At 38.0% G+C, this 25,366-nt stretch overlaps 1 protein-coding gene across 8 annotated transcripts in view; it reads left to right on the top strand.

The window, feature by feature from the left end:
* Positions 1 to 25,366, top strand: part of TAOK3 (TAO kinase 3) — a 210,017-nt gene that overhangs the window by 41,472 nt on the left and 143,179 nt on the right. For 2 of the 8 annotated variants that reach the window (XM_009004753.5, XM_078337404.1), the window contains exon 2: positions 14,916 to 15,019. The exons of the other annotated variants lie outside the window; for them this stretch is intronic. The gene's annotated coding sequence lies outside the window, so the exon portion shown is untranslated. The remainder of the gene's footprint in view (positions 1 to 14,915; positions 15,020 to 25,366) is intronic. 8 annotated transcript variants of the gene reach the window in all.

Below are 25,366 nucleotides of genomic sequence, written 5' to 3'. Positions count from 1 at the left end.
TTTGCTATACTCTAGTTGTAGAATTAGATTATGTTCTCCATCCCCATGTAAGTGGGGGTAGAGGATTAAATCAATTAAATGTATGTTTCTTTAATATATTTGTTCTGTAGACAAGCTCCCTGAAAGTACCGTTTGTGTTAGTCATATTTCTGTTTACTACCTAGCACAAACTCTGGTCATTTTAAGAACTCAATAAGTATTTGCTAGGCCAGGCGAGGTGGCTCATGTCTGTAATCCAACACTTTGGAAGGCCAAGAATAACTAGAGGTCAGGAGTTCGAGACCAGCCTGGCCAGCATGGTGATATCCCATCTCTACTAAAAATACAAAAATTCGCTGGGCCTGGTGGCGGGTGCCTATAATCCTAGCTACTTGGTACGCTGAGGCAGGAGAATCACTTGAACCTGGGAGGCACAGGTGGCAGTCAGCTGAGATCGCACCACTGCACTCCAGCCTGGGCGACAGAGTGAGATTCCATCTCAAAAAAAAAAAAAAGTGGACGGGCAGGTGCTGTGGCTCACGCTTGTAATCCCAACACTTTGGGAGGCTAAGGCAGGCAGATCATCTGATGTCGGGAGTTCAAGACCAACCTGGTCAACATTATGAAATCTCATCCCTACTAAAAATACACACACACACACAAAAATTACCCGAGCATAGTGGCAAGTGTCTGTAATCTCAGCTACTCAGGAGGCTGAAGCAGGAGAATTGCTTGAACCCAGGAGGCAGAGGTTGCAGTGAGCCGGGATCTCGCCATTGTACTCCAGCCTGGGGGACAAGAGCCAGACTTTGTCTCAAAAAAAAAAAAAAAAAAAAAGTATCTGTTGAATAAACTCGTGAAAGAGGATACACAGTGGAGATCTTAGTTCTGCATATGAATGCTGTGTGGTACAGTGCATTTATAACTGATTAAATAAGTGGAAGTTACTGTCTAAACATAATATGCTTTCTGAAAATAAGAAAAAGAGTCCTATTGGCATTTGGAAGATTATAAATTTGTGGTCAGTTTTATATAATAGTGTCACTCTTATAGTCAAAATGGGTCTAAAATTAATTGATAAAAAGCAAGTGGACCTTTCAAATTTTAATTAGCTATAGGAAATAAGAAGGATTGTGTTTGTTGTCTGTAAGTACATCTTTTTCAGGAAGACATAAAATGGAAACTCTACATGCCAGTAATCCTAAGGCTTATTTATGAACATTATATTTTAGGATTTTTATAGAAATTCCTCTTCTGCCAGAAAGGAAACTTGAGTTTGAGAACCAGTCTCCAAGGACTTGATATTGAATGAACCTAACTCTGTCTAACACAGATTGATTTTAGTATTTTTGGCAAAAGATCAAAATAGCTTACACATAGCATTTATAAGAATGTTTAAACGTTTTATTTCACTATTATTATTTCTTAACTTGTATGTTTTTGTTTCAAAGTGAAGATACATTGTATTTCAAGTGTTTCAAACTTGTTTCAACTTTAGCTTTCATGCTATGGTTATGATTCCTATCTTTCAAGAAATTGAACTTTCACGAGTTCTAGTTCTTCACATATTCAGAACTTCAGCTTGCTCATCTATAAAAGTAGGATAATAATGCCTATATCTTGGGATTCTTGTGGGAGTTACTTGATATAATATACATAAAGCCTCCAGCACAAAGTAAGCATATCGTAGATGGTGGTGATAGGGTGGAGTCAGTAGTGGCTTTTATTATTAAAACCAGATGCAGGGATTCACTTTGTTATTTTGCTTGCTTGCTTATTTTTTATCACTATGATCCCAAATTAGCTCAAATGTATCTTTTAAATAAGAACATTAAGAGATATTTTACAGTAATCATGCAGTTATTTAGACTGATATGTGCAGATATATGTCAGCAAGTTTCAGATTGGTATTAAAGTGTGACTCCATTTGGGTAATAAAAGGGGAATGATCATTATACATGTTTATAGAAAAATTTCTGAAGAATACACAACAGTTTCTTAGGAGTGATTACCTTTAAGGCGTCAGAATGAGAGGCTAAGTGGAGAAGAAAACTTTCTATCTCCACCCCTTGGTGTCACTGGAATGTTGTTGAACATAAACATTTATAAAAAAGCAAAAACAAAAACAGAGCACTGAATGTTTTACCAGCAACTGATATGGTGACAACTGTAAGTAGAACTAATAAAACTGCCTGATATGCTGGTAAAATTCAAGAGAAAGTTATTTTTTATCATTACCAATAAGTAGAATTATATCCATGATTATAAAAATGAAGTAATGTTGAGGGGTTGCTATTAAAATTATAATTAATCTTAAGTGCCTGACGCAATGCTGGATACTTTACAAATGTATCTATTATAGTTTTTAATTCAGAATCATTTCTTTTCAATAAAAAAATATAAACAAGTTATATGGAACCATTAAAGATCCAGAATAGCAAAAGCCATTCTGAACAAAAACTGGAGAAATCACATTACCTGACTTCAAATTATACTACAGAGCTATAGTAAATAGAACAGCATAGTATTGTCATTAAAAACAGACACATAGACCAATAGAACCCAGAAATAAATCCACAGATCCACAGTCAACTTACTGTCAACAAAGGTGCCAAGAACATACTCTGGGGAAAGTACAGTCTCTTTAATAAATGGGAAAACTGGATATCCATATGCAGAAGAATGAAACTAGACCCACATCTCTGAAAAATAAAATTAAGATGGATTAAAGACTTAAATCTAAAACTATGAAACTACTAAAAGAAAATATTGGGGGAACTCTGAGTCTAGGATATTGGTCTGGCGGAAGTTTTCTTGAGTAATACCTCAAAAGCACAGGTAACCAAAGCAAAAATGGATAAATGGGATCACATCAAGCTGAACAGCTTCTGCATAGCAAAAGAAACAATCGACAAAGTAAAGAGACAGGCTAAGTGCAGTGCCTAACGCCTGTAATCCCAGCACTTTGGGAGGCCAAGGACGGTGGACCACTTGAGGTCAGGAGTTTGAGACCAGCCTGGTCAACATGGTGAAACTCCTGTCTCTACTAAAAATATAAAAATTAGCCAATGTGGTGGTGGGTTCCTATAGTCCCAGCTACTCAGGAGACTGAGGCAGGACAATCACTTGAACCTGAGAGGCAGAGGATTCACTGAGCCAAGATCATGCCACTCACTTCAGCTGGGGTGAGAGAGCAAGACTCCATCTCAAACAACAACAACAACAACAAAGAGACAACGCACAGAATGGGAGAAAACAAGAAAATATTGACAAACTACCTACCTGACAAGGGTTAATTCCCAGAATATATAAGGAGCTCAAAATAAGAGGGAAAAAAAATCTGATTTTAAAATGGGCAAAAGATCTGAATAGACATTTCTCAAAAGAAGACATAAAAATGGCCAACAGGTATATGAAAAAAAATGCCCAGCACATGATTAATTATCAGAGAAATAAAAGACCAAAACTACAATGAGATATCATCTCACCCCAGTTAAAATGACTTTTACCCAAAAGACAGACAATAATGAATGTTGGCAAGAATGTAGAGAAAGGAGAACCCTCGTTCACTGTTGGGAGAAATGTAAATTAGTACAGCCACTATGGAAAATAGTATGGAGGTTCCTCAAACAACTAAAAATAGAACTACCATGTAATCCAGCAATCCCACTCCTATTTATAGTCCAAAAGAAAGGAAATCAGTAATCAGAGAGATATTTGCACTCCCATATCTATTGCAGCACTATTCACAATAGCCAGGATTTGAAAATAATATAAGTATCTATGAGCAAATGATAAAGAAAATGTGGCACATAAACACAGTGAATTATTATGGAGCTATAAAAAAGAATGAAATTCTGTCATTTCCAACAACATGGATGGGACTGAAGGACATTATGCTAAGTGAAATAACCCAAGCACAGAAAAACAAATTTTGCATATTCTCACTCATGTGGGAACTAAAAATTAAAACAATTGAACTCATGTAGATAGAGGCTAGAATGATGGTTACCACAGGCTGGGTAGGATAGCAGGGAAGGTGGATGGAGGAGGAAAAAGGCATGGTTGGTTAATAAGTACAAAAATATAGTCACATGGAATGAATAAGATCTAGTATTTGATAGCACAACAGAGTAATTACACTCAACAATAACCTATTGAATATTTAAAATAATTAAAAGAGTAGAACTGGAACGTTCCTAACACAAATGATAGATGCTTGCGCGCTCTCTCTCTTTCTCTCTCTCTCTCTCTATATGTGTGTGTGTGTGTATGTTATATGTTACATATATGTACATAATTATATTTCTACAGTTTGAAAAGTCAAAATTTTCAAGGCTTATAATGAAAAACAGCTGTTTCCTGCCTCATATCTATACTCCCACACCCAATTCCTTCTTCTCAGAGACAATCACTTTAAAGTTACATAGATAGTTTCTTCTGATTCTTTCTCCATATTTCTAAATGCCATATTTATGATGCTATCTGAATATTTCCATTTTTGATGAAAGATGAGAAATTAATGAGATTTTATGACATGCACTGTTCTGCAACCTACCTTTTCCACTTAATATATTTATATAAGGTCAGTACATAAATACTTATCCTATTCTATTTGACTTCTAAACTGTTGTTCTCTGCACCTCTGCTGAAGTTATGATCCTGATTATTTCCCCACAACATCATTATTTCCCCAAAAAAGATGTAAGTTTACATCTTTGTTATTTATATCTTCGTATAATAAAATTAATAAGTGTTTGGGTTTCTGCATTTTGTTATTACACTTAAATCTGAAATTCTAAAAATATTCTACCATATTTTTAGTGGCTTAATGGTTTTATTTTTTCTATGTAAAAAATGAAATTATTTTGGTGGGGAGAATGACTACATTTTTTTAATTTGAATGACTACTCACCTGTCCTTATGTCATTTTATTGAATAAGCAATTCATCTTTACCCTGATTTGAAAGGCAACATATATATTAAACATCTATGCGTATTTGGTTCTGTTTTTGTGACCCTGTTCTGTTTTACTTTGTTTTACTACCCAATAGGATGAGCCCTTCTTGATGACTCTTTTTTTTCTTTTTACCTGAATTTCCCTGGCTGTTTATGGGATATTTATTCTTCCAGATCAGGAGTCAGCAAACTATAATCTGCAGACCAGACCAAATTTGTTGTACTGTCTGTTTTAGTATAACCTGGATGCTTAAAATGGTTTTCAAGGCCGGACCCAGTGACTCATGCCTGTAATCCCAGCACTTTGGGAGGCTGAGGGGGGTGGATCACCTGAGGTCAGGTGTTAAAGATCAGCCTGGCCCACCTGGTGAAACCCCACCTCTACTAAAAATACAAAATTAGCCAGTCATGGTGGCATGCCCTCATAATCCCAGCTACTCTGTAGGCTGAGGCAGGAGATTCACTTGAATCTGGGAGGCAGAGGTTGCAGTGAGCCAAGATTGCGCCACTGCACTCCAGCTTGGGTGACAGAGCAAGATTCTGTCTCAAAAAAAAAAAAAGTTTTTAAATTAAAAAAAAAATTTTTAATGTTTGTGGGGAAAATCAGAAGAATGATCATTCTTGACATGGAAAAATTGTATGAAATTCAAATTTCAATGCTCATAAGTAATGTTTTATTGGAACACATGCTCGTTTATTATTATTACCTATGGCTGCTCTCACACTACAACACATATTTGAATAGTCATATCAGAGACCATGTGGCCCACAAAGCCTAAAAGATTACAGAAGCTTTATAGAAAAGTTTGCTGACCTCTATTTTGTATCAAACTTTTAGCAGTTGAAAAGGAAAACTGTTGGAATTTCATATAATATATAGATTAATTTAAAGAAATATAATCTATTCAATATTGAGTAATCATCAAAGAACAAAAGTAGTGTCTTTAATTTTTTTTTTTTTGAGACAGAGTCTCAGTCTGCCTACCAGGCTAGAGTGTAGTGGTGTAATCCTCAGCTCATTGCGATTTCTGCCTCCTGGGTTCAAGCAATTGTCCTGCCTCAGCCTCCGGAGTATCTGGAATTATAGGCATGTGCCACCACAGCTAATTTTTGTATTTTTAGTAGAGATGGAGTTTCACCATGTTGGCTGGGCTGGTCTGGAACTCCTGACCTCAAGTGATCCTCCTGCCTTGGCTTCCCAAAATGCTGGGATTACAGGCACGAGCCACCACACCTGATCCAAATTTTCTATTATATCTTGGTGACATTTTATAATTTTCTTCCATTCTAGTTCTTACATATTGCTTTTAAATTTATTCCTGGATTTTTTGGGTTGGTTGTTGTTAATGCAATTGTTTATGGGATTTTTCCACCACCATATATGTATGTGTGTGGGTATGTGTGTGTGTGTTTTTTTCTTTTTTAAAACATTTTATTTTTGTGAAAAATAAAATGTACTCACAAAAATAGCGATGACATATTATAAGGTCCTTCTGTAGCAACATCGCCATCTCAGATAAGTGAAACAACAAAGAAAATGGAAATTATGTACTTGGTAAAAATATAGGTGATGGTAGAAAAATTATTTTTCTGAAATTTTAGATTCTCTTTTTGAACTGTCTTGTAATCTAACTTGATTGCCAAAGCATACATTTTAATTATGGGTTAAAGGCAAAATGGCTAGTTTTCTTGTTTGAACTTTTTTATGAAAAATATATTTGCAGCCAAGTGCAGTGGCTGTAATCCCAGCACTTTGGGAAACCGAGGCAAGAGGATTGCTTGAGCCCAGGAGTTCAAGACCAGCCTGGGCAATGTGGCAAAACTCCATCTCTACAAAAAAATATGAAAATTACCCAGATGTGGTGGCGTGCACCTGTAGTCCCAGCTACTCAGAGGGCTGAGGTGGGAGGACAGGACAGCTTGAGCCCAGCAGGTCGAGGTTGCAGTGAGCCATGATTGTGCTACTGCACTCCAGCCTGGGTGACAGAGTGAGACCCTGTCTCAAAAAAAGTGTGTGTGTGTGTGTGTGTGCGCGCGCGTGCGTGTGCGCGCGCACGTGTATTTGCATGTATACATGTTAAACATTGCATATACAACATAAAAAGTAGAAGCGGCCAATCAAATATGAAATTTACAAACCATACCAACCATTTCCCTAACATATAGCCACTGTAAGCAGTTTGGGCATATTCTAGATTTTTCCTTGATCTTTTTTAATGTTGTTTATATTATTAACATTATTTTAAAATGTAATCACATTATGCATATGTGTATGCACATTGCATATTACTGAACAGTACTCTAGTAGGACTTCTTTCCTATAGATCTGCTTCTGGTAATATTAGCTACACATTAGTAAAGTGTGTAATTGTACCAATTCCTTTTTGATGGACATTTGGGTTGTTTCCAAATGTTTTCTATTACAAACCATGCTGTAATTATCATTATAAATAGCCTCGTGATTCATTTTCAATTATTCTACTCTGACTCTAAAATAGTCAGCTTAGGGACCCTATTTTTTCACAAACTTCTAGCAGTGTAAAAGCTCTTTAGTTTAAACACCCTTGTTTAAGCAGTTGTATAAAGCAGTGTGCTAACCAGAAGTCCTTTTTGTTTTTTTGTTTCTTTAATAATAAAATAGCCCTGGTCTCAATGAGCTTATATCCTAATGTGATTGGCCAGTATGTATCCAGTCAATCATAACTATTTACTAATTACTTTGTTTGTAAAATGTTAGTGACTATAAACTGATACACTTATTTGCCTTGGACTTTCAGCAGATTACCCAGAGATGGGTTGATAATCAAGTATATTAGGGTATTGTTCGGTATCTTAATTATTATATACTTTTTCCTTTAAAAAAGGGCCGGGTGTGGTGGCTCACGCCTGTAATCCTAGCATTTTGGGAGGCTGAGGCAAGTGGATCAGGAGGTCAGGAGATGGAGACCATCCTGGCCAACATGGTGAAACCCCGTCTCTACTAAAAATACAAAAAAATTAGCTGAGCATGGTGGCCCACACCTGTAGTCCCAGCTATGCAGGAGCCTGTGGCAGGAGAATTGCTTGAACCCAGGAGGGGAGATTGCAGTGAGCCGAGATCTTACCACTGCACTATAGCCTGAATAACAGTGCGAGACTCTGTCTCAAAATAAAAAAGAAAGAAATGAGGTTGGTGGCTCACGCCTGTTATCCCAGCACTTTGGGAGGCCAAGGTGGGTGGATAACCTGAGACCAGCCTGGCCAACATGGTGAAGACACGTCTTTACTAAAAAATACAAAAATTAGCCAGGGCCAGGCATAGTGGCTCACACCTGTAATCCTAGCGCTTTAGGAGGCCGAGGCAGGCGGATTGCCTGAGCTCAGGAATTCAAGACCAGCCTGGCCAACACGGTGAAACCCCATCTCTATTAAAATACAAAAAATTAGCTGGGCATGGTGGTGTGCACCTGTAATCCCAGCTGCTCGGGAGGCTAAGATGGGAGAATTGCTTGAACCCAGGAGGCTGAGGTTGCAGTGAACTGAGATAGCACCATTGCACTCCAGCCTGGGCTACAGAGAGACTCTGTCTCAAAAAAAATAATAAAAAAATTAGCCAGGCCTGGTGGCAGATGCCTATAATCCCAGCTACTCAGGAGGCTGAGGCAGGAGAATCACTTGCACCAGAAGGTGGAGGTTAAGGTGAGCTGAAATCACACCACTGAACTCCAGTCTGGGCAACAAGAACAAAACTCTGTCCAAAAAAAAAAGAGAGAGAGAGAGAAGTGAATCAATGAATGAATGAATGAGGTCTCATTGTACTGGCTCAGGCTTGTCTCTAACACCTGGGGCTCAAGTGATTCTCCCAACTTAGCCTCCCAAAGTGCTAGGGTTACAGGCAAGAGCCATCATATCCGGCCACTTGTAGAAACTTATCATAGGAAAATAATTATGAGAACATCACCACTATTTCCAGAACTTTTTCATCATCCTAAGCAGAATTTCTCTACCTATTAATCACTAACTCCCCATTTTCTCCTCTCTGCCTAGCCCCTGATAACCTCTTACTTACTTTCTCTTCTCTTTTTTTTTTTTTGAGATGGAGTTTCATTCTTGTTGCCCATCCTGGAGTGCAATGGCATGATCTCGGCTAACCGCAACCTCCGCCTCCCAGGTTCAAGCGATTCTCCTGCCTCAGCCTCCCGAGTAGCTGGAATTACAGGCATACACTACCAGCTACTCGGGAGGGTGAGGCAGGAGAATCGCTTGAACCTGGGAGGCGGAGGTTGCAGTGAGCTGAGATCGCGCCAATGCACTCCATCCAGCCAGGGCCACAGAGCGAGACTATGTCTTAAAAAGAAAAAAGAAAAAACTCCTTCATTTGCCCATGCAATAGTCATGCACATCTTCAGCTTCCCTAGATATTGCTAAATTATGCTGATAAAATTGTTATAGTAATTTTTTTCACCTTATTCTGAGCAAAAACCTGGTCTTGATAATAACTGATAAGCATTGTTATGGTAGAAAAGACACAGGATGGGATTTCAGCTCCAGAACTAATTAGTTGGATGACTTATGTCAGGTTATTCCATCTATATGAGTCTCAATTTCTCCATCTCCAAATTAAGGTCAGATTGAAGATGATCTCTGAAGTCTTTTCCAACCTTGGATGTTCTGTGGTTTTAGTGTTGATGATTTACCGTATTTCAAGAGAAACAAGAGTCATACGTTTTAAAATGAAATTAGATCTAATAAAGAACTAATGTCACTAGTTCCCAAAATCCTCAAATAATTCAGAAATTAAGTTCAGAATGCCCTCAAGTCTCCATTTACCATGTCATTTTTATATACTCCATCTTAATTCATGATATTGTTTTAGAGTTATTACTCAACTAAATATTTTTTGATTTGCACAATTAGTTGTTATTTCAATAGTATTTTTTAAAAGCTATTTTAAAATGCAAAATAAGATATTAAATTTGCTTTAGGGGCAATAAACCCTTTGTGGATGAACCTAAAAACCTAAATTCCATATGAAACATTGATTTTAGATAAAAACATATTCAGAGTTACAGATACTTAGCTTAGAAGTGAACTTTTGGAACCCAACTCTTTTGCAAGTTGGAGGCTTCCTGTAACGTTAATTTCAGGAAATCCTAGGCAAATATGTAGTTACTGCTCTAGAAAATACATAGTTAGTGTGCACAGTGATGGAAATTAAAATGTCACTGTTAAAAGATTTGCATTTTGTGGGCTTGGAAAGGCCTAGAACTTCCTTTTTAGGCTTTTGTTATCTTCACTAGTGGGCTCTTGCATTTTATTACTCCCAGAGAAAGACAGGCAGGATTAGAGGCATGGCAAGGAGAACAATTTGAGAAATACTATAGTGTGCAAAAGAGCAAAGACACTTCAATAGCAATGAGGATAAATAACTTTGACTCAGTCACCAAATAAGATAAATCCATAATTGCTTATTCCAGTTTGATTTCTACATAAGAAGTTGTTCTGTTTATTCCTTAAGGTAGATTTGATTTTATTTTCCCTAAATTTTAGCCTTAGATTACTGGACAGTTTAGTCATTTCTGTAATGTAAAAGTTTACTATTCAAGTGTCTGATACAACCTTACCATGAGGTTATTTTTGACAAAAAAAAAAAACAAATTAAAAGTCCTAAATATTAGCGGGTCCCAGTCTTAGGTGAAGTTATAAGAAACAGCCTTTCTCTACAGGGCATGGTGGCTTACTTCTGTGATCTTAGCACTTTGGGAGGCTGAGGCAGGTGGATCACCTGAGGCTAGGAGTTCAAGACCAGCCTGGCCAACATGGTGAAACTTCGTTTCTACTAAAAATACAAAAATTAGCCAGGCATGGTGGTGGGTGCCTATAATCCCAGCTACTTGGGAGGCTGAGGCAGGAGAATCACTTGAACCCAGGAGGCAGAGTTTGCAGTGAGCCAAGATTGCACCATTGCACTCCAGCCTGGACAACAGAGCAAAAACTTTGTCTCAAAAAAAAAAAAAAAAAAAAAGAAAACAAAACAAAGCCTTTCTCTTTCTTTGTAATAAAGCTAAAAACGTCTATCTTATGTAGTGTCTTGCCTTACTGTCCTACTAGGATCTAGTGTTACCCCTCATTGGATGACTGTCTCTTTATATATGAGTTTAAAATTTTCAGCTTTTAAATATTTCATTTTGTTTGCTTTTAACTCTTTTAAAATAGCTATTTAGCATCTTTTCTGCATTTTTTCATCTTTAGGGTTAGAGGTTTTTGTTTGGTTCATTTTTTTTTCACTCCAGATTTTAATATAGGGCTCAGCAGAATAGAGCCTCAGCAGCAGATAAGCATTTTTGATTGATGGAATTCACATCTGTTGTGTTTCACCAAACGTATGTTTTTCCCCACAGTCTTTCAACACTCATTATGGTTTTGTTGTGTTAGATCATGATACTACAGGCCTCTGGTTAAGACTGGTGTCACTCAGTAGCCAAAAATAACCTAAGAGTGCAAGGTTGTGACAAAAGCTGTTAGAGACAAACAAAAAATTGTACTAGAAGTGATACTCTCCTGTTTCTGGTGATTCAATATGCAACTGTGGACAATTAACTTCCTTTAGCTTTGCTTTCTTCATGTGTAAAATCAGGCTAAGATAAGCTATCTTGTGGATTTTGTGGCTAATTCTATCATAAAACATTTGTAGGTTGTAATGCTTATTGAATTAGATATTAGTAATAAGCCTTTAATAAATAATTTCAAGAATTCATTCCCTCACTACTGTCTACTTCCCCAGACCAAAAAAAAATCTTAACTTACTGTAATTGTCCAAGTTATAGTTAGTCATAGCTTAGAATAACATTATGAGTAACTATTATCTAAAAGCCTGGCATTGTTTATTTTCAAAATTATAATTGCTTAAATAATTCAACCATATTTTTTCTATAGGCTTTAAAGTAGTCTTTAAAAATGTTAAATTATAAATTAAGGTACTAGATCTTTTTTCAATGTTAAGCCCTTATTTTAATTCTTAAAATTTAGTTACTTAATTAGGCTATGTCCCAATGTTTAATTATTCTGTGCCCATTTCCCCTGGGTACTGTGTGCCTTTTCAGTCTGTAGCTTCAAGTTTTTTCTCATTTCTAGAAAGTTTTTTTTTAATTATATTTCTGTTTTTCAGATACTGATTTTGAATATATTCACCTTTCAAATCTATAATTTATTCTAGTTTTTAAAAGCTTTATTCAAGGTGCTATTGTTTTGTTACTTTCCTCCATTCTCCACCCCTGTCCTTTACCACGTCTTCCTCACCATTGCCAGTTCTTTGTGCTGCTTCTTGCCAGCTTCATTTCATTAGTGGTTTTATTTTTCTCCCCACATCTCTCTTCACTTCTGCCAAATCATGTTTTATTCTCTGTTTTGGCTCACGATATCTTCCATTAACTCTTACATTCCTGCTATGAGCTCCTGGTTTATATAACAGTTACTTCATCGAGTTCCCTTTTTTAAAAAGTTTATTGGCAGCATGTTCTGACACAGCATCCATTGCTATATGACAACTTTTATTCTCTGCAAAAAGTTCTTCACCTGTTGTTTCTTTTTCCCATTTCTTTGTTTTGTTTGGTTTTTAAATACTATCTTTACATAGATCTGATGCTTTTTTTAAAAAAATTATTATTCAACTGTAAATGAGTTTTATTCTTTGTCTTTTGGGATTCCTATGAGGAAGGGCAGAAGGCCATGTTTCAGGCTAATAAGAGTTTTCCCTATCTCATGGTAAAAATCCTTATAACAAACTTATTTGTGAGGTTTTTTTTTCTTTTTTTCTGAAACAGAGTCTCTCTCTGTTACCCAGGCTGGAGTGCGATGTCACAGTCTCGGCTTACTGCAACCTCTACCTCCCAAGTTCAAGCGATTCTCCTGCCTCAGCCTCCAAGTAACTGGGATTACAGGCTCCTGCAACCACACCCAGCTACTTTTTGTCTTTTTAGTAAAGGCAGGATTTTACCATGTTGGTCAGGCTGATCTCAAACTCCTGACCTGAGGTGATCCACCCACCTCAGCCTCCCAAAGTGCTGGGATTACAGGCATGAGCCATCACTCCTCATCCCTATTTGTGAGTTCTTTTTGCCTTTATTTTTACTGAGATAACATTGTGCCATTTTATTGCATTAATTTTGAAGGAAAGGCCAGTACAAACCTTTGCTGGATGCAATTCATTAATTGTACTTTAAAAATACTACCTAAATACCTGTGAAACATTTATAAGAAAAAGTAGAGCCATAGAATCTGTAGATATGTACACAAACTTTGTAGATATAGTCAGTAACTATTACTTGTGGATGGACTGGGGGAATAATGTAGTTGCAAAATATCTTATGAATGTGATTAATATTCCCACTGCCCTAAAACTCTAAATCTAGAATATATTAAGGCTATCTATACTATATGGTTTACACATTCTTGACTCCATTCTATCTCCTGTACTTTAAATCCTTCCTCCATATTCTCCCTTAAAACAGAAGAAAAAAGCTACCAACATCACCAAGTAGATGTGTCAAACCTATTTATATAATAGAAGGATGATTATAAACATTTAATAAATCATATCAAATAAATATTATATATTAAATGGGAAGATAATAGAAATCTGACCAAGCAAAACTATGGATAATTTTATATTGTCCTTTTGTTGTTGTTGTTTTCTGTGAACTCCAAGGAAAATGAGATACCAGTTTGGAACAGATAGAATGTTGCTGATTTAACCATTTAGGGATACTCCCCAAGTTCAATAATTTTGCCAAGATACAAATTTAAATGGAACCTTTTGTGAAGCTTCGTAGTGTGTGAAGCACTTACCTTATTTATATATTTGAAGATGTGCATATTTCACATTTCAGAAGAGTCTATGCATAGCTCACCAAATATCAAAATCACGTTGTTAGAAAACGTTAAGGTCTTATTTATTTGTTTGTTTTTGAGACACAATCTCATTCTGTCATAGAGGCTAGAGTGCAGTTGTGCAATCATGGCTCACTGCAACCTCTGCCTCCCCAACTCAGAAATCCTCCTATCTCAGCCTCCCAAGTAGCAGGAGCCACAAGTGCATGCCACCATGCCCAGCTAATTTTTACTTTTTATTGTAGAAATTGAGTTTCACCATGTTACTCAGGCTGATCTTGTATTCTCGAACTCCTGGGCTTAAGGGATCAGCCCACCTCAGCCTCTCAAAGTGCTGGGATTACAGGTGTGAGCCACCTTGCCCAGCCAACATTAAGGTCTTAAGCTAGGTATGAGGAGGAAGGGAGTTGCCCATGGGGAGGCGGTGGGGAGAATAAGAAAATGGTAAAAGAAGAGAAACAGGAAAACTCAAATTTTGAGCTACAATAATAATTGTGGATAATCTGCTACCCAGCACACAGCCAGGAGGAAGATAGAGAAAACCACCATTTGAGCCAAGAAGGGAGGGTAGATTGGCAAGCAGGAGAGGAGTTATTTCAAGAAATAAAATTGAAGAGATGCAATTTAAAGTTATAACTTGTTTATACATCTAAGAACTTAGGATGTCCTTTTTTTTTTTTTTTTTTTTTTTTTTCAAAGACGGAGTTTCACTCTGTGGCTCAGGCTGGAGTGCAGTGGCCTGATCTTGGCTCACTGCAACCTCCATCTCTGAGTTCAAGCAATTCTCCCTGCCTCCATCTCCAGAGTAGCTGAGATTGCAGGCACCTGCCACCATGCCCAGCTAATTTTTGTATTTTTAGTAGAGATGGAGTTTCACCATGTTGGCCAGGCTGGTCTCAAACTCCTGACCTCAGGTCATCTGCCCACCTTAGCCTCCCAAAGTGCTGGGATTATAGTCATGAGCCACTGCGCCCAGTGGCATTTTAAAATAATATAATTCAAAGAGGGGAAAGAAAAAGTTTTAGGGACTAAATTTGAGAGCTCAATTAATTATAACCATTTAAATATTGTAAAGAAGTGAATTACAGACTTTTCTCTCTTTTTCCTAGGAAACATCCTACTATCCTAGGAGTCCGATGGCACTCATTAAAAAAATCAATAATAACTGATTTTCCTGCTTTCCTGGGAGGTTAAAATACTTGAATTTGATTAGGTATGTGAAAGTACTCTATACAAATGTTAATGTTTAATTTTGTTTTAAGTGAAAACAAGTTTATTAACAAAGTAAAGAAATAAAAGAATGGCTACTCCATAGAGCAGCCCTGAGGGCTTGTGGTTGCCCATTTTTATGGTTATTTCTTGATGATATGCTAAACAAGGGTGGATTATTCATGCCTCCCATTTTTAGACCATATCTTTAAACTGTCATGGCACTGGTGGGAGTGTAACAGTGAGGACAAACAGAGGACACTCTGCCATCTTTGTTTTGGTGGGTTTCAGAAGGCTTCTTACTGTAAACTGTTTTATCAACAAGGTCTTTATGACCTTATCTTTATGACCTCCTATCTCATCGTGTGACTTAGAATGCCTTAACCTCCTTCAATTTACAAATGTAAATGTTTAATGTAGTTATTTTTTAAATGAAAAAAAAAAAAAAAGGCAGTCAAACTTGCCAACAGCTTACAACTTCTTTTAAGCAGCTATTGGGAACAAGTACCAGTAACTTTCATGTAGTGTCAAACTCTCTTTCATTAAAGCCGGTACAGATTGTAACAAGTCTACAAACTACTCATTGGAGCAGTATGCAGCTTAACATTTTTAGTGTTTTAGTAATAAGATACCATTTCCGTGGTTAGAGAGTCAGCATTCAGAACTTGTTTTTTAAGGAAAGAACTTCTGAAACTTCATTAACAGTTCATAGAGGATACCATGACCTCTAGCTAGCTAGCTGGTGATGGAACTCTACTATCAAGTGCTTGGAAATTTGTCTAATGGCAGGAGGAAAGAAGAGGTAGCTGCAGCTGCTATTCTAAACCCTGCGAAAACACTTATACATACAGTCTCATCCTTCCCATTGCGACCTGATAACTGAATGTAACAGTTTTTGTTTCCAGTTGTGGTTCTTTTTCATTCCTATTTAAAACAAAGGCAGCAGGTCAAGAAGCTAACTAAATGTGACTAGTCAGAGGACAAGATGTGAGGGTGGGAGCGGGAGTTAGGGAAGAAGAATGACATAGAGATAGCAAATCCATCATCCCTTAGAGGTTAGGCCAACAAAAACAATTGAATTCTCATGGGAGCCTAAGGTTAGAGTTAGACCACTGGTTAGATCTAAGATCTTTGCTTTTTGTTTCACAAATTTCAAAAAGAAAAGTATGAAGACTCCAGAGATGGGGGGAGTGAGGAGGCAGGAAGTTTGATTCATAAAGTGGTAAAAAAAAAAAAAAAAAACAGTGCTCAAAACCTCTGTGCTTCTTGCACAATTAGTCAAGAGATGTGTCAGCAATTCCTGAGGCAATGATACAACCTGTATAGTTTAGTTATGGGAATCATTATTCCATTTCCACATAATTCCTGATGTTTTTTTTGAACTATCTAGAACTATGATGTCCAACATGGCAGTTCCTAGCCAAGTAGCTATTTAAATGAAAATTAATTAAAATTAAACACGTATAAATTCAGTTCTTCTGTTGCACTAGCCACTTTTCAAGTGCTTAATAGCCACATGTTGTTAATGGCTACCATTATAGGAGAGTGCAAAGAAAGTGATAGACTATTTCCTTCCTTATGGGGCATTCTGTGTGACTGCACTGATGAAGTAGAACAAACTCTGATCGAAAAAGTTTAATGTTAAGTATACTTTATCTACTTTACAATGGAATGATTAGTTTAAGTCCAAAGTACAATATGTCAAATTATTTTTTAACTCTGGAACCTATCATTATGGCTTAGTTACTATAGGCATAAATAATATTTCTTCAGTGACCATTAGGGTCTACTAAATAAAAGTAAGGGCAGATCTATGTTAATTTTAGACTCAAGAACTTGAGGGAAGCATGTATAGATTTTTATAAAAATTATGAAAAGTTGGCCGGGTGCGTGGCTCACGCCTGTAATCCCAGCACTTTGGGAGGCCGAGACGGGTGGATCACGAGGTCAGGAGATCGAGACCATCCTGGTCAGCATGGTGAAACCCCGTCTCTACTAAAAATACAAAAAATTAGCTGGGCATGGTGGCACGTGCCTGTAATCCCAGCTACTCAGGAGGCTGATGCAGGAGAATTGCCTGAACCCAGGAGGCGGAGGTTGTGGTGAGCCGAGATCGTGCCATTGCACTCCAGCCTGGGTAACAAGAGTGAAACTCCGTCTCAAAAAAAAAAAAAATTATGAAAAGTTTTATAATCCTGAAGGATATAAGTCAAAAAGAAAAATTTAGACCAAGTGTTGGATATAATTAAAGTTATCACTTTTTTTTTTTTTTTTTAACATTTTAGCACCAGCAGACTTGATAACAGCCAACCTTCCCCTACTGGCCCTTCAGTCTGCTTAATAACAAGTCCTTTGCTTCTGTCATTCTCCTGGGGGATAGCCTACTGTCCTCCTTTCTGTACAATCTGGGCAAACCGACTGGTGATGGCAAGAGTGGTGTCAATGAAGCGGTCTACACAGCTGGAGAGACAGTTTTCAGTTCGAGAATCTAGGCGATTCCCTGGCTTCTCCACACACTTATCCCAACATAGTTCCATGAAATGATGCACCTGTGCAGTAAACTGCGCCTTCTGCTGTTCCGCAGCCACCAAGCGTTGCAATTCCAGTAATCCCAGTACTTTGGGAAGCTGAGACAGGAGGATCACTTGAGGCCAGGAATTTGACACCAGCCTGGGCAACATAGTGAGACCCTATCTCTACTTAAATTCTAAAAAATTAAAACAGTAAAAAAAAAAAAAAAAAAAAAAGTTACCAGTAAATAGGAATAGAATAAGAAAACTCCAAATGGAGGGAAAGGAGCAGAAAAAATAACTATCAGTTACCATACTTAGGACCTGGGTGACAAAATAATCTGTATGCCATAACCCCATGACACTAGTTTACCTGTAAGTAAACTAGTATGTGTACCCCGAACCTAAAATAAAAATTAAAACACGTAAACAAGCAGTGGTCAAGCTTTAAGAGAAAATAAATTACTCTGAGTATCCAGAAAAAATGACAAAGAATCCTTTCTACATTCTTTATTATTTTATGAAACATGGTGTCCTCTTGTAAATATCTAAAAAGTGATTCCTATCACAAAATTTAACCAGCAGTGACAGAGAAGACTAACCTAATGCTTAATTATGACATAGTAATAAATATCATTACTATGTCCAAAGCAGCAGAGGAGAAAACCGAATGGCAATTGAGCCAACTTTTTTTTTTTAGACAGAGTCTTGCTCTGTTGCCCAGGCTGGAGTACAGTGGCGCAATCTCTGCTCATCTCACCCTCTGCCCTCTGGGTTCAAGCAATGCTCCTGCCTTAGCCTCCTGAGTAGATGGGGTTGCAGGTACTCACCACCACACCCGGCTAATGTTTGCATTTTTTAGTAGAAATGGGGTTTCAACATATTGGCCAAGCTGGTCTTGAACTCCTGACCTCAAGTGACCCGCCCATCTTAGCCTCGCAAAGTGCCAAGATTACAGGAATGAGCCACCGTGCCTGGCTGCCAATTTTTTGACATACATAAAATAGCAAAAAATTAACAGTTAAATACTTAACAGTTGATACATACATATGCTCTCTACAGAATATCACATTTAATTATGTCATTTGTTAGTCGTAGTGCATTGTTTATTTTATTTTATTTTTTGAGACAGAGTCTTGCTTTGTCACCCAGGCTGGAGTGCAGTGGCACAATCTCGGCTAACTGCAACCTCTGCCTCCTGGGTTAAAGAGATTCTCCTGCTTCATCCTCTCTAGTAGCTGGGATTACAGATGCATGCCACTGCGCCCAGCTAATTTTTGTGTTTTTACTAGAGACAGGGTTTCACCAAGTTGGTCAGGATGGTCTTGAACTCCTGACCTCAAACGATCCACTTGCCTCAGCCTCCCAAAGTGCTGGGATTATAGGTGTGAGACATCGAGCCCCGTGGATTAATTTTATTCTATGCTTATTCTATGCACGCCACCTTGCTTAACACATTACATATACTACCTTATTAAATCCTGACAATAAACAGTCCTGTATTTGATACATTTATTATATTATGTCCTTTGTACAGATGAGAAAACTGAACCTTAGATTTGAAACTTGTCTTAGCTGGGCATGGTGGCTCATGCCTGTAATCCTAGCTACTCAGGAGGCTGAGGCAGGAGAATTGCCTGAACCCAGGAGGAAGAGGTTGCAGTGAGCCAAGATCGCGCCATTGCACTCCAGCCTGGGTAACAAGAGCGAAACTCTGTCTCAAAAAAAAAAAAAAAGAGAAAGAAACTTATCATATGGTTAGTGAAGATTAGATCTGGAATTTGAACTCAGTTCTACTTTAATTAAAACTGATGTTCTTAATCATGATTGCTTTTCCAGGTAGCAAGCTGAAGACTATGCCGTTAAGCAGAGGATTTAAACATACACCTTTTTCACTTTAGATGTCATGTTCTTTCTCTTTGCCATAAGCCTTTCATAGCAACAGAAAATGAGGGAATAACTGTAATTTTATAATATCTAATGAAATTATTGACATCTCTATAAGCACAATCAATTTTCCTTAGTTCACATCAAGATTTAGGAACATTAGCTGAACCACAAATTAAAACAAACGGAAATACAGGTTGTAAATTTTTAACATTCAAAAATCAAAAGTCTTAAAGCAGTGTAGATAATATTTATCAGCAGCTTATTTCAGATTATATTCTTTTTTAGGGAACATTGTAACCATGCAAACTTGTTGAAGAATATTTAGGGATTTCCTTAGTGTAAGCATAAATTATGGTAATTTTTCTAAACTGGGGTATGAAGAAATAATCAAATATCATATGAAAAAGTCTAGGAAGAGGTCATTAATAATTCAAGACCAACTGGTGAAGGCTTCTTTTTGGTTAATATTATATATTTTGTAGTTGGCCTAGTTCAAACAGCCTGTCTCTTCCCTGAGACCTTTGAGGGTTCTAGTGCTTGGTCTGAGAAATATCACCAACTGTGAAATTTTTAGAGAGCCAGAATTAAAGGGGGAAGTATGTGCTCTTTGGTTTTCTTTAGTGGAATTTCCCTCTAAGTGAATGAAATGTAATTCAGCCAGTTGAATCCCTGAGCTATTTTATTGCATTGGAACTCACAAAAGAATTTCTTCTGAAAAACACTGCTTGCCTTTTCAACAACTTAAAACCACAGTCTATTCATTCACTTCATAACCAAGTAGTATAGATAACGACTTCACTGAAACAGTGCCAGACTCTCTTCAGCAAAGTGTTGTTGGCATGAGGGAGGCAAATGAAAGGGCAAGACCAGGAGTGTAAAGAGAGAAGTTAACTAAACTTTATTTATTACTATTTGAAATATTGGGCCAGGCATGGTGGCTCACACCTGTAATCCTAGCATTTTGGGAAGCTGAGGCAGGCAGATCCTTGAACTCCTGAAGTCAGGAGTTCAAGACCAGCATGGTCAACATGGCAAAACCCTGTCTGTACTACAAATACAAAAATTAGCTGGGCATGGTGGCAAGTGCTTGTAATCCCAGCAATTCATGAGACTGAGGCAGGAGAATCCCTTGAACCAGGAAGGCAGAGGTTGTAGTGAGCCCAGATCATGCCGTTGCACTCCAGCCTGGGCAACAAGAGTGAAACTCTGTCTCAAAAAAATAAATAAATAAATAAAAATAATAAAATAAAATGGGCGGGGTGCAGCGGCTCATGCCTGTAATCACAGCCCTTTGGGAGGCCGAGACAGGTGGATCACAAGTTCAAAAGATGGAGACCATCCTGGTTAACATGGTGAAACCCCGTCTCTACTACAAATACAAAAATTAGCTGGGCGTGGTGGCACGCACCTGTAGTCCCAGCTACTCGGGAGGTTGAGGCAGGAGAATCTCTTGAACCTGGGAAGTAGAGATTGCAGTGAGCCAAGATTGCACCACTGCACTCCAGCCTGACGACAGAGCAAGACTTCATCTCAAAAAATAAATAAATAAAAAGTAAAATAAAATATGAGAGCAGTAAGGGAAAAATTTAAAAATAATATGGAGAGCTCTCCTTCAAGAAAGTTAGGGCCTAGAGAGAAACCAATTCTTACGATGTAATATGAAGTTTGTAAAGTGACATTAACACCAGGAAAAATAGTGCATAGATAAAAGTCAATACAAAAGAAATGTCTCACAGTATTGTTTTACTGTGATGGAGTTGATTAATTTATTCAGGCTTTTAGCAAGTGTTCTTTGCACACATACAATCTGCCAAACATTGTTTCAGGCATTCAAGATGCAACAGTGAACAAAACAGACTGAAAATCCTGTCCTCATAGAGTTTGCATGCTAGAAGAGAGAGAGAGAAAATATGCAAATTAAGAGAAATACCTATTTTATTATAAGGTGACAAATGCTGTGAAGCAAAAAGGCAGAGAAGAAGGCTAAGGAATGGGGGGTGGTTGCAATTTTAAGAAGGGTAATTAGGGTTTATAATACATCTTTTATTAAAATCATATTAGTCTATAGAAGCTGAAGTTGAAATAGGGCCAAGCTGAAATAGGGCCACTTATTTCTCTAGTGACAGAGTAAGTGAAAGGAGTTCAGTAAAGGAATGAGAACGGTGTCAGCTACTTTGTTTCTCCATTTCCTGGTCTGGATATTTGATTGTTTGGATAGGTGTTTTGGAGTATATTGGGTTTTTTGGTTCAAAATGGAGTGTTGGTACTAAAGATAAAATAGTGCACAGTTCCATTCATCGTCCTCTGAGATCTGTGTGCATTTATGAAGTTTACAAAATGGTAGTTGTGATACTGGAATTTTTACTTGTAGAGAAAAATGCTCTATTTTCCAAATATTTTGAGAGGTCATCATAGTTAAGGATATGTTCCCATATCTCTTTTTAAAACCAATTTTATCAGTTATTAGCACTGATAGTTGTTCTTCCATTTATTTATTCATTTATCCAACATACATTGAGTGACTAATATTCTACACTAATATGTGCACAAGATTTTTTTTAAACGTATCTAAATATTTTTTGCTTTATCACAGTAAAAAACAATGACTATTAGCAATCCTTGTCTGTTTCTTTCCTTTGACCTCTTCCCTCTCTCCAGCAAAGATCTCTTCTTTGTAAAAAACTTGTACCTGACCCTGCTATTTTCATTTAATTTTATTTTCCCTATTTTCCCCCATAAGAAAACTGAGTCTTGGAGAGCTTACTTAACCAATACCACAAGTCAGAGGCAGAAGCAAAATTCAAACACAGATAATGTTGCCTCTGAGTAACGTTCTTACCTACTACGCTAGACTGCCTTCAGCAGTTAGCAAGAGAGATGAGGCTGTGCCAAAACCCTCCAGGCTGTACTATCATTCATTCTAAGACCTGGGGCTCTTGACCTAATTTTCCCTCTTGCCAACATTTTTGTTCTGCTTCCTGTCATTACCAACAGAGTATGGATGTGGACAGTAAGGTGTGGATAGTACAGGTCACCCTGATTTCCTTCCTTGATCTGTGCAGAAATGATGCTGTACTTTCCCCACTTAAAGATGAGTGAATAGGGACAGAGAATGACGAAAACAAAAAACAGACCAAAAAAAAAAAAAAAACTCTAGCATATTGGACAGGTATCTGAAAGCATATAAATATTCTAAAAGAGGCATTTTGGATTTAAATTTTCTTCAATTAATGTAATTCTGCAAAAGTTAAAGGGCAATAGTGTGAAAAGAAAAAACATGATCATAATTTGATAACCCCAGCTTTTCTTACTTTTGATGCACTTATCCTTATCATGCTTTGAGCTTTGGCTTTTTTTTTTTTTTTTTTGCGATGGAGTCTCACTTCATTGCCCAGGCTGGAGTGCAGTGGCACCATCTCGGCTCACCACAACCTCCACCTCCCAGGTTGAAGCAAACCTCCTGCCTCAGCCTCCTGAATAGCTGGGACTACAAGCATGTGCCACCATGCCTGGCTAAGTTTTGTATTTTTAGCAGACACAAGGTTTCACCATGTTGGCCAGGCTGGTCTCGAACTATTGCCCTTGTGATCCACCTGCCTCAGCCTCCCAAAGTGCTGGGATTGCAGGTGTGAGTCACTGTGCCTGGCCGAGATTTGAATATTTTGAATATTACTTCAGGCTTTAATGACTGCTAACGTAAATGGAAAAAAAGTATCTTTGCTGAGTCTTTATTCATAAATGTTTCTAGTTTTGGGGAGTAGTGTAGCTACAAAATACAGGGTTCCTTGAGAAAGGTCCTTAAAATTTCAATAAACACTTAAGCAAACTTTTTTTTTTTTTTTTTTTGAGACAGAGTTTTGCTCTTATTACCCAGGCTGGAGTACAATGGTGCGATCTCGGCTCACCACAACCTCCGCCTCCTGGGTTCAGGCAATTCTCCTGCCTCAGCCTCCTGAGTAGCTGGGATTACAGGCTACTCAACTAATTTTTTGTATTTTTTTCTTTTAGTAGAGACGGGGTTTCATCATGTTGACCAGGATGGTCTCGATCTCTTGACCTCGTGATCCACCCACCTCGGCCTCCCAAAGTGCTGGGATTACAGGCTTGAGCCACCGCGCCCGGCCAAGCAAACTTTTATTATCAAGTTCTGTGTACCAGGAACTGTGCTAAGTGCTAGAGTTTTTTGGCTTTTGTTTTTAGCCTCCGTTAACTATTTTGCTTGATGTTTCTGGCTCTTTGCAGTTTTAACAGAGCCTTCCTTGATAGTGACATTTGCAGCTGCTTATGGCATTACACTATCTAACATTTATTGAGCACCAAGGACACCCAGGCAGGTGTGTGTGGAGAGAGCAAAAATTACAGAACTAAACCATCACTGTTTGAAAGCAAACCAAATTTGGTCATTTCTGGCTGTATGAGGGAGGTAAACATTTAAAAAATAGGCAGGGTGTGGTGGCTCATGCCTGTAATCTAAGCACTTTGGGAGGCCGAGGCAGGCAGGTCATTTGAGGTTAGGAGTTTGAGACCATTCTGGCTAACATGGTGAAACTCCGTCTCTATTAAAAATACAATAATTAGCTGGGCGTGGTGCACATGCCTATAGTCGCAGCTACTTGGGAGGCTGAGGCAGGAGAATCACTTGAACCCAGGTGGTGGACGTTGCAGTGAGCCAGGATTGCACCATTGCACTCCATCCTGGGCAACAGAGCAGGACTCCATCTCTAAAAAATAAATAAATAAAATTAAAATTTAAATTTAAAAAGTAGGCCGGTGCAGTGGCTCACACCTGTAATCCCAACACTTTGGGAGGCCGAGGCGGGCGGATCACCTGAGGTTGGGAGTTTGAGAGCAGCCTGACCAAGATGGAGAAACCCCGTCTCTACTAAAAATACAAAATTACCCGGGCATGGTGGCACATGCCTGTAATTCCAGCTACTTGGGAGGCTGAGGCAGGAGAATCGCTTGAACTCGGGAAGCAGAGCTAGCTGTGAGCTTGCTGTGAGATTGCGCCATTGCTCTCCAGCCTGGGCAACAAGAGTGAAACTCAGTTTCAAAAATTAAAAAAAAAAGGAAGGGAAGGGAAGATCCTAAGAGAGGAGAGAGATGAGCAAAGAATAAGAAAATAATTAGGCCATTGACACATACAACTGTTGAGGAACAGAAAGAACAATAGGATTCAGGAACAAAAGAGCACTTTGCAAAATATCCTTCAGTATACTACAGAGAGAGTGTGTGAGTGCGTGTGTTTGTGTGTGTGTGCATGTGCGTGTGCTCATACTATCGTGAAATTATTTAGAAAACTTGTCCTGAGTTCATTTTTACTTAGGGTTGGTTTTAGGTTTGTGAGCTTTCCTGACTATGCTAATCTTCGCCTCTTTGGTACTCAACACCCAACCCTCCCACACAAACAGAGTCTGTCAGAATTATCTCTTTTATCGATTGATATTCAGCTCACATTTACTTTCTCAGACTTTTGGAAGTTACCACTCAGACAGATGCAAATTCAGTGCGATGCCTGCCAAATTGCTGAGCAGAAAAGAGACTTTCTTTTACACCTTCCATCTTTTGAGCTTTTGGTCCTACTCTTTCAATTTTTGCTAAATAGTAAATGGGGAGATTATTGTTTTTCAGATGAACACGAGTACATTTGCATTACTAAGCTTGCTGTCTCTAGTTCTAAAGAGATTCTTTACAATTTCCTTATCAGCAAAGGAATCGCCTTGATTTCCTTTCATGATGTTTCCCGGTTGATATTCTAGACCTAGCAGAGAAGCAATTCGTACCCTCATGAAAATGGCTCTTGCCCAGTAATCCTGCTTTATTTGTACATATTCAGCTTTCATTACAGGGTTAAGGAGGTGGATGGAGAAGAAAGCCAAAAATACCCACTACCCCCAAGTTGAGCTCTATCAAAGAAGCTTGACTCCCTCTACTTGTAGGAATACAATTAT

The sequence above is a fragment of the Callithrix jacchus genome, chromosome 9 (genome assembly GCF_049354715.1).
Source record: "Callithrix jacchus isolate 240 chromosome 9, calJac240_pri, whole genome shotgun sequence".
NCBI classification, from domain to species: domain Eukaryota; kingdom Metazoa; phylum Chordata; class Mammalia; order Primates; family Cebidae; genus Callithrix; species Callithrix jacchus.
Note: the sequence above shows the minus strand (reverse complement) of the source record. Positions and strands in the feature narration are given on the sequence as shown.